This window comes from Mus pahari, chromosome 15 (assembly GCF_900095145.1).
Source record: "Mus pahari chromosome 15, PAHARI_EIJ_v1.1, whole genome shotgun sequence".
NCBI classification, from domain to species: domain Eukaryota; kingdom Metazoa; phylum Chordata; class Mammalia; order Rodentia; family Muridae; genus Mus; species Mus pahari.
In genome coordinates this window covers 63711396-63721505 of record NC_034604.1, presented here as the reverse complement: position 1 = coordinate 63721505, position 10110 = coordinate 63711396, and positions in this window count along the sequence as shown.

Genomic DNA, 10110 nt, shown 5'->3' with positions numbered 1-10110 from the left:
CATAAAAGAAATATAATAATTAAACATAATTCTACTGCTAATAAGAAAAATAACAGAAAGTAACAATCACTATTCCTTAATGTCTTTTAACATCAATGGACTCAATTCCCCAATAAAAAGACATAGACTAACAGACTGGATACATAAACAGGACCCAGCATTTTGATACATACAGAATCTTTACCAACCCTCCATCTGATAGAAGGCTAATATCCAATATACAAAGAACTCAAGGCTTCAGAGAACCAAATAACCCCTTCAAAAATGGGTAACAGAGCTAAACAGGGAATTCTCAACTGAGGAAACTCAAATTATCAAGAAGCACCTGAAGAAATGTTCAACATCCTTAGTCATCAGGGAAATGCAAATCAATATGACCCTGAGATTACACCTAACACCTGTCAGAATGGCTAAGATCAAAAACTCAGGGGACAGCAGATGCAGGTGAGGATGTGAAGAGGAACACTCCTCCATTGTTGGTGGGATTGCAAACTGGTTCAACCACTCTGGAAATCAGTCTGGCAGTTCCTCAGAAAATTGGATAAAGTACTACCTGAGGAACCAGCAATACCACTCTTGGGCATATATCCAAAAGATGCTTCAACATATAATAAGGACACATGTTCCACTATGATCATAGCAGCCAGAAGCTGGAAAGAACCCAGATGCACCTCAACAGAGGAATGAATAAAGAAAATGTTGTACATCTACACAATGGAGTACTACTCAGCTATTAAAAACAACGACTTCATGAAATTTGCAGGCAAATGGATGGATTTAGAAAATATTATCCTGAGTGAGGTAACTCAGTCACAAAAGAACACATATGGTATGGACTCACTGATAAGTGGATATTAGGCAGAGTATGGAATGCCCACAATACAACTCATGGACCACATGAAGTTCAAGGGGAAGGAAGACCAAAGAGTAGATGTTTCTGTATTACTTAGAAGGGGGGACAATATAATCAAGGGAAGTAGAGGGTAGGAGGGACTTGGGAGAAAAAGAGGAGGGGGTGGGAATAAGATGGGCAGAATCAGGTATGGGTGGAGATGAAGGAGATGTACAGAGAGTCAGGAAATTGAACATAGCTGTGTATCAATGGGGGATGGGGACCTAGGGGTAGCAACCAGAAAGTCCTAGATATCAGGAGAGCAAGAGCCTCCCAGGACCCCACAGGGATGACATTAGATGAAATACCCCACAAGGGGGCAAGAGAACGTGTTGATACAATATTCAGAGGTTAGGCATGGCCCCCAGTTGAAGAATGAAGCCACCCACCCGTCTCCAAAATTTTAACCCAGAATTGTTCCTGTCTAAAGGAAATACAGGGACAAAGAGTGGAACAGAGCCTGGAGGAAAGGCCATCCAGAGACTGCCCCATATGGGGATCCATCCCACATGCAGACACCACACCCACTAGTGCTGATACCAAGAAGTGCTTGCTGACAGGAGCCTGATACAGCTGTCTCCTGAGAAGCTCTGCCAGATCCTGACCAATACAGATGCAGATGCTCGCAGCCCACCAACGGACTGAGCCTAGGGACCCCAATACTGAAGGAGCTGAAAGGGGCCTCATCAGGCATCAGTGGGAGGGGAGGCTCTTGGTCCTGTGAAGGCTTTATGCCCCAGTATAGAGGAATGCTAGAGTAGTGAGAAAGGAGTGGCTGGGTGGCTGGGCAAGCACCCTTATAGAAGCAGGGTAAGGGAGGATGGGATAAGAAGATTGCACGAACTGGAATGTAAGCAAATAAAATACCCAATTAAAAAAGTTACAACTCTGCACTTTTGAATTTGGGGCATTTATGTTATAGATCTGTGGTGGTTGAAATATGCTTGGCTCACAGAGTGGCACTATTAGGAAGTGTGGTCTTATTGAGGAAAGTGTGTCACTGTGAGGGTGGGATTTGTGACCCTCCTCCTAGCCATGTGGTAGCCAGTCTTCTCCTGTTTGTCTTCGGAACAAGATGTAGAACTCTCAGCTCTTCCTACATCATGCCTGTCTGGATACTGCCGTGCTTCCTGCCATGCTGATAATGGTCTGAACCTCTGAAACTGTAAGCCAGCTCCAATGAAATGTTATCCTTTAAAGAAGCTGCCTTGATCATGGTGTTTCTTCACAGCAGTGGAAACCCTAACTAAGACAATGCCTTTTGCATTTTTGTATTATACCCTTTATATTTTATATTTTTTAACATCTCTTAACTCCTAAATTTTCTATGGCACATTTTGGATAGTGTATATAAAATTGTTAATTCTCTCTTCACCTATGGCTAATTTGTTAATAGATTTACTAATTGTTTCAGCAACTTTGCTTTTCTCTGAATCTCTTTCCTTAAATCTGCATGTTCATCCCTAACCTCTTCCTATATATTGAGTTTTTAACTTGGTAACTTGGGCTCTCTTCCATAGAGACTTTTTCCTGTCCTCCCAAATGAAATATTTCCTGTCAAAAGTAAATGAAATACCCAGCCCCAAATACCCTTTCACACAATGCTAATAGCCAGACTTAAGGTTTTAGAGAGATGAGCATCCTTATCCTTTCTGGTTACATATTCTGTGGTGCTTAACTCAGGGGTAGACCTCAGTACCCCACATAAGTTAAGTGACATTTTTTTGTTTTTGTTTTTGCTTGAATTATATTTGGTGAATACTATAAAAGATCTCTGGAGGCATTGTCTATCTCCTGTGAGATAATACATGTGGGATAATACATGTGTGACTCTGCGTGTGTGTATGAGTGTGTGTGTGTATGAGAGAAAAAAATCACTTTATGTGATTTTCACTACATGTGCACATGCATGTGACATGCATGTAATTTAAGGGACTTTGCTCCTGAAACTAGAAATTGAAGTTGAATATCATTTTAAATTAAATAAGTTATTTATGTCATACAAGCAACATGAAAGAATTGAAATTAGAGAGAAATGGTAAAGTTGTGGGAGTGGGAGAAGGAAAGACAATACAGAAGGAGAGAGGAGGGAGAAAATCACACCAAGGGTGTTGGAAAGCCATATGAAATAATTTATATAAAATTCAATAGTATGTATGTAATAACAATATTTATTTTAAACAGTTTTATTACTTGGGTTGATAATGGCCCCCTGGAGAGTCATAGACTCTCTAACAAAACCCTTATACAAGACATGAGAACCCCCCTTTCAAGTTGTTAGCCTGGGAGTCCAACAGACTCCCCAAATAGTATAGGCTATCGCTGTTATACTTGGTTACATCTCTGAGGTCAAAGGTAAGCCCCTATGGCCAAAGCCACCATGTACTTTGAACACAGAACTCAGGGGCTTCCATCTGTATCTGACCTGAAAGCTTCTTGACCGAGGCATAACTTTCATAGGAAAAGAAGTTTCTAAGTTAGTACCAAAAACCAAAGGAGAAAGACAATCCGTAGTCTTACTCTGTGACACTAACTATCCACAACAGTGACCAGCGCAGCAAAATATTACTCAAGGTGTAAGAGTGGCCCTCATAGCTTGGTGGTAATTATCAGCACTTTAATTGGACTAAAAGCCCATTCAAAAGGAGGGTAATCATGTCTGGTACCTTAAACCTGGACAAATCATCATGGCTAGTTAGGTCACAGTTCTTAGAAAAGAACTTACTGCTGTCACTTTTCTAAACTAGTATAATTTTTAAACTGCATTCTAAATACTTAACCTTACACCTACTGGTAAGTGCAGCTCTCAGATTTCATCAAAAAAGCTTCTTTTTGCATAAGATGGACCATCACAGTAAGCCTTGTGATCAAAGTACAGGAACAACTGACCATAAAATTTGTAGCCTCAGTTGATGCACCTGTAACAAAATCTCTACATTTAAGGCTCAGTGAACACCATGGAAGAAGGTGTGGAAAGATTCTAAGAGCTGGAGGACTGGGGATTTTGATATGATTGACAGGGACAATATACTCATGACATTGCAGTGATATGACTGCCTACATAAACCCTATATAATGACAACACCAGTTAACATTACAACATGATAGGGAAAAATCTCATGGTGTCCCACTCCTAGATGAAGCATGGTAGGCAATTAATAACTACTGAGAGAGAAAGAATTAGTTGTTACCAAGGATGAACCCTAACTGGTTATCCAAAAACCAAGTGGTTGGTCCTAAAACCGTATACATACACACAATACTATACAGACTCAGAAGAATAAAAGGTCACGAATTTGAGAGAGAATTAGGGAAAGGGGTAAGAGAGGGAATAGGCAGAGGAGAAAGAGGGGATGGAGTGATATAGGCTTAAAATATACTTTCAATAAGGCTTTTCAAATGCTTCAACCCCTTGAGCTCATTGTCCAACGGTGGAGGAGAAAAGATGACAAATAGGACAAGGGGATATGGACTTGTTTAGAAAGAGTTCTTTGGGCGATTCTAATCTCTGTCAGGATACCAGCAATCCATTGCAGAATTGTCAGGATAACAAACAAGAATCAGCAGCAGTGGCTTGATCTAACAGAAACCCACAGGCATCCGCTGAATTGGCACAAATCAGCAGGAGTGACCAGAACCAGCTGGACCCCCAAGAGTTCTCTGCCTTGCCTGTCTCAGGACTCGAGACCAATGAAGTGTTGCAAAGCTATGCAAGAGCTGTCACTCTATGTTGAGTTCTATTTTTTTTTATTATTTCCAAATATATTTATATTATTTCAAGTGTCCTCCCACAGAGCTTGCCTCAGCAGAATACCATGTGAATCTGTATCACCTGACATGTTGGGAAAGTTCCACTTCAGAATAACCTAATTATATATAAGTTAAAATAAAGTAAATGTTAAAAATTAGTATGAGTTATATAATATGAGAAAATAAAGGTTAGGATCATTGCCTGAAATTGTCACATATACATATGTATATATAGTTGAACATTATAAAATATATAGATATGCATATATATGTTTACACCCATACACACATATACTTATAAATATATAATATACATATATTTTTGTTTTATATATTTATACATATTAAACATTATATATTTATATATAAAAACATATTATATATTTATATATATGTAAAAAACAATATCAATACAAGTATATGTATTATATGATAATACATTGCATATTTTATTATATGTAGTATGTAGTTTTGGCTACACTGCTTTGAGCTCCCTATGAGTTATAGGTGCTTACCCACCCAAGAACTATCTCAGATCCACGAATGGACCCACACACATGCCAGCTAATCTTAAAAATGCCTTGGCTAACTCAATGACTGGGCACTCCTAAATCTTCACCTGCTACCTCAGGCCCAATCAGGACTGAAAACTCACATGGCTGGTTGGCTTTATCTCATGCTTCTACTGCGTTCCCTTCTTCTTCCTGAGTTCCTGATCCTCCCTGAATCTTACCAACTACCAGTGTCCCGCCCTGTGCTCATCCATTGGCCACTGGCAACTTATTGATAGATCAAAAACAAATTGGGGCAAGGACATTCAGCATCTGGACATGCAGATTCAAAGCACTAGCACCAATCTTCAATAATTATATACATTGTATAATTATATACTGTAAATATAATATATGTATATACTGTATATAAAGTAATGTTTGTACATGAATAGATAGATAGATAGACAGACAGATACATAGATACATAGATATATAGATAGGTACATAGATAGGTACATAGATATATACATATATAGATATATAGATACATAGACACATAGACAGACAGACAGACAGACAGACAGACAGACAGACAGACAGACATGACAAATCATGTTTGAAAGCTCCTGGCTTAGAAAGCTGCTTTTTGCCATTTTTTTTTTAAAGATTTATTTATTTATTATATGTAAGTACACTGTAGCTGTCTTCAGACACTCCAGAAGAGGGCATCAGATCTTGTTACGGATGGTTGTGAGCCACCATATGGTTGCTGGGATTTGAACTCGGGACCTTTGGAAGAGCAGTCGGTGCTCTTACCCGCTGAGCCATCTCACCAGCCCGGCCATTTCTTTTTGAGTGTGTGTGTGTGTGTGTGTGTGTGTGTGTGTGTGTGTGTGTGTGTATGTGTATGTGTTTGTAATTAATTCCTCATCTTTACATGTCATTTCAAATATCACTTCTTAAGGAACTCGTTCTTTGTCATACCAATATGGATTTGCTCATATTGTCAATTAGCTTCAAGATTCATTTCCCTTTATCTTGTAGCCTTTATTTCTGTTTGTGGTTGAAATTTTATAGCAATGTTTGAATAATGTCTCTCTCCCCCAGCCAACTGTGAGCATGTTATTCTCTACCATCGTGAACTAGTGCCTAGGACTCAATGCCTGCTAAGTTCCTCACAAGCGTACACTCAGTAAGCAGATGTGCCCTCCCATGAGCTCATGCCTCATTATCAACTTTTAGTGTTCTCAGCAATCTTGGCACCCTGTGACTAGCATAATATGTCTACTGTGCACATTTTGCCTCACTCGATATTCCGATATTCTGTGAGTTAACTCTTCAAGCCATAAGCATACCTAAATACTGTGACAATGATGGAGGACCAATGGAGTAAAACCCTTTACCCTTCGAAGGTCCAAGCAGTGCAATATAAATTTGGAAGTGGCTTATTAATTGTGGTCAGTTTACCTTTTCTAATTGTATAAATACTAGATGCACTATAAGATAGAAATATTAACTAAAATCTTCCCAAGAATCTCTGCTCAAAGATCTTGTGAATGGATGGGAGGGTTTCCACACAAATAAGTAATAATAATATTATAAGATAATTATAAATGTCTAATTTAGTGTCCACAAGAAAGGGTATTCAAACAAAATATAAAATAGAAGTAGATTGTGGTCAGGATGTAAGCTTGGTAAGTTAATAAAAATATTAATGGATATCATAGAAATACGGCTTATTGTTCAAACATTAAAATAGCTCTTTAAAAAATTCTGCTGAAACTTGTTACTTATTTGACAGTTTTTTGCAAAAGCTAAGCCCTTTATTTTAGTGTGTGTGGCTAAAAGCAAGTGTCTATGCCTCTAGTTTTAGTTATTTGCAATGGAGAAATGATGTAACCCTTTGCAGAATTCTGAAAACAGAACCTTATATTATCAATAAAATTTATTTTAATCACCAAGAATACTTTTTACCTATACCTGAATTTTCAACAGTGTCTCACCATGTTAAATTTATCTCATCGATAAAGGGCATTACATTTATTTTTGCTCAGGAACAGTAAGTATCTTTTGCACTGATATTTTACCAGCGTCAACATGACTGCATTGAATTCTGCAGCCACAGTTGTAGTCCATATGACAAGTGACAGACCAGATGTGGAGACTGCAGGACTGAAATCTAGCTTGTATCCAAGTCAGCTACTGCATGGAGGAGAGCAAAGACATTCTGGAAGTTGGATATTAACCTTGAGAATGGCTGTACATCACGAAGGAAATTCTGCAGAGGAAATGATCAGGTTTGTTAGAAAAGGATTTAGTATGCCACAGTATGGCAATGCCAATTTTCTAGAATGTCTTTTAAAAAGAAATCTGTAACTTAGAAAAGGAAAAAAAAACACCATATTTTCATTTTCAATATAAATGGCACCATCTTGCAGCATCAGGAGCAAATTGCTTGAGTCTCCTGGCTGTATTTTGGAATTCAAGTCTCTATAAAGGCTAGTTGGACTGGTGGGAAGGGCTTTCCCAACATGATGTCAACTGATCTCACACCTTATTGTGAGATGGATTATGTTGGTTGACTTTATTATTCCTAGTATGTTCTCATGCTTCTTAGACCATGAAGAACACAATATACTTATCTGTTTTAAGAAATTGCCCTTAGTGTAGAAACACAGAAAGCACATAGTTTATATTTTACACGCCTTCACAAAGTAGAGTGTTATCTTTATAATATTAAAAATTGCAACTCACGGGACTATTCCTTAATCTCGCAATGAAAAGAGTATCCATTCTATGTATGAATAAGTGCCTCTAGCCTTGAACCAAGTCTCTGCTGAGGTTTCACTGCTAGGTCATACTGAGGAAGAACGTGATAGTCAAGGTGCAAGTGATTCAAAGTGAAAGACCTTTTAAAGCTACTGCCTTCTGTGTAGTTTTCAGAGCAAAAAAATTTAACTTTAGAGTTCCCAAATTTAGTGTGCTCATTTCATAAAGGCAAAGGTGCTTGAATTCTCATCATAGAGTTCCATCTCTATTAACAATGATATCTGAACTATGCATTCAAACAAAATTTACAGTGGATTATCACATAAAGACTAGAAGACAATTAGTATTAATCCAAGCCTATGTGGGGAGGGTACAAAAAGCCTCCCCTATAAATGTGTGTATTAGTATACCCAAAGTTACTAATGAGTTCAGTCTACTCCCACTTATAAAGTGTAAGCAGCTGCCCCAGTTCACGAGCGTATGTATTCAAACAGAGCCTCATGTTATCAACAACCATGGGATTGACCCATTGCCTGCTTATCTAGAAATCTGAGTTCCTTACCACACAGTCAACTTAAAAGGCGATATGGCTTTACACCAGTCTGTCTTGGCAGCCACCACTGGCTTCTGGGTAGTTGTTCCCAAGAGATGTGATACCAACACTCCCCTCTTTATTCGCTGAGGAAATAATCAGGACATGAGGGTTGCAACAATCCAGGGCCTGGTGAGTCCACAGGGATTCCTCAAAACAGCTAATCCTATAGCTGTGAGGGTTCAGCAGACTATGGGGGAGGGGAGCAAGGCCTGCATATTTCAAGCTTTCCAAGGCCCCAAGTATTGAAGAATCCATACTTAGTGCAGACGGCTAGAGCAAAGTCCCAGAGATGAGTGGCTTGGAATCGGTAGGAATCTTTCTCAAAGGTTTGGAGAATGTAAACCTAAGATCAAGGTGTGAGCAGGCATTGATTCTGGTTCTGATTCTGGTCCTCTTCTGGGCTACAGACTGTTGACTACTCGTGTGTCCAAATATGCCAAAAGGAGAGTGAGAAGTCTCTTGGAGCTCCCTATTTCCATTCCTTCTGGGATCTTCTTCCTTGATGCTTGTGGGTTTCCTTGTTTGTTTGATTTTCAGAACATTATGCCTTTTTTTCTAAAAGTTTTAAGATTTTCTTATTACGCTTTCACCCTAGTGGGGAGTCCTTCAATAGATAAGGGACAAGGATGCTTTCTGTACCCTACTTTTTCTTACCCTACCTGTCCTTATTGCACAGACAACATGCCCGTGTACATTGAGGGCCCAGCCTTTGCATAATACAGCATTCTTACCAAGGCTTGCTTATACTCACAGAAGTAAGTAGCTATAGACAGATGCCTGGCAAAAGATACATTAGCTACATAGATACTCCCCTGCCTCTAGCCAAGTCAGGTATAATTTCCTACTTACAACCATCTCTTAAGGGGGCATTACTGCCATATTTCTGCAGTTAATGTTTTTTTTTCTTCCAAATATGCTAAATTAGGAAGAATGACAAAGAAATGTAACACAGAAGCAAGTCCTAATCCACTGGGCTCAACCAAGCAATCGCTGTCTGATCCAGAATTATGTTCCAGTTAACCTGACTCTGTAATGACCAACAGGACCTCATGCTATGTATCCCACCCACCAATCAGTTAAAGCTCTTTGGCGTGTGACTTAAGATCAGTCCAGCGGTTGATTTTCAGGTCCTCAGATCATTAAAAACTTTATTCTCCCTCACTGATCCATTCACTAAGACCTTAGGCTTGATAGGTCTCTGATCTTCATGAGAGAAAACGCTTGCGTTGTTCATAGTGAGATTCTTGTCTTGAGGTTTTGTTCTTGAACTCTGGAGTCTTCTCTTCTCTGGCATATGTGCTAGTGCCTCATAAATCTTGTTCCTAGCTATTCAACATAATCTATGCAACCTGACTGCCTGGCCATGAGGTAGGTGCTGTGTCATTTTTCAACAGCGGAACCAGCTCTGTTAGATGTTGACACTCGCCTACTGACCACTTGTGAACCTAGGACATGATCCAAGGCCTGCAATACAAACCTACCTCTCCACACAAACCTACCTCCCCACACAAACCTACCTCTCCACACAAACCTACCTCCCCACGCAAATCTACCTCCTCACACAAACCTACCTCTCCTCAAAAACCTACCTCTCCTCACAAACCTACCTC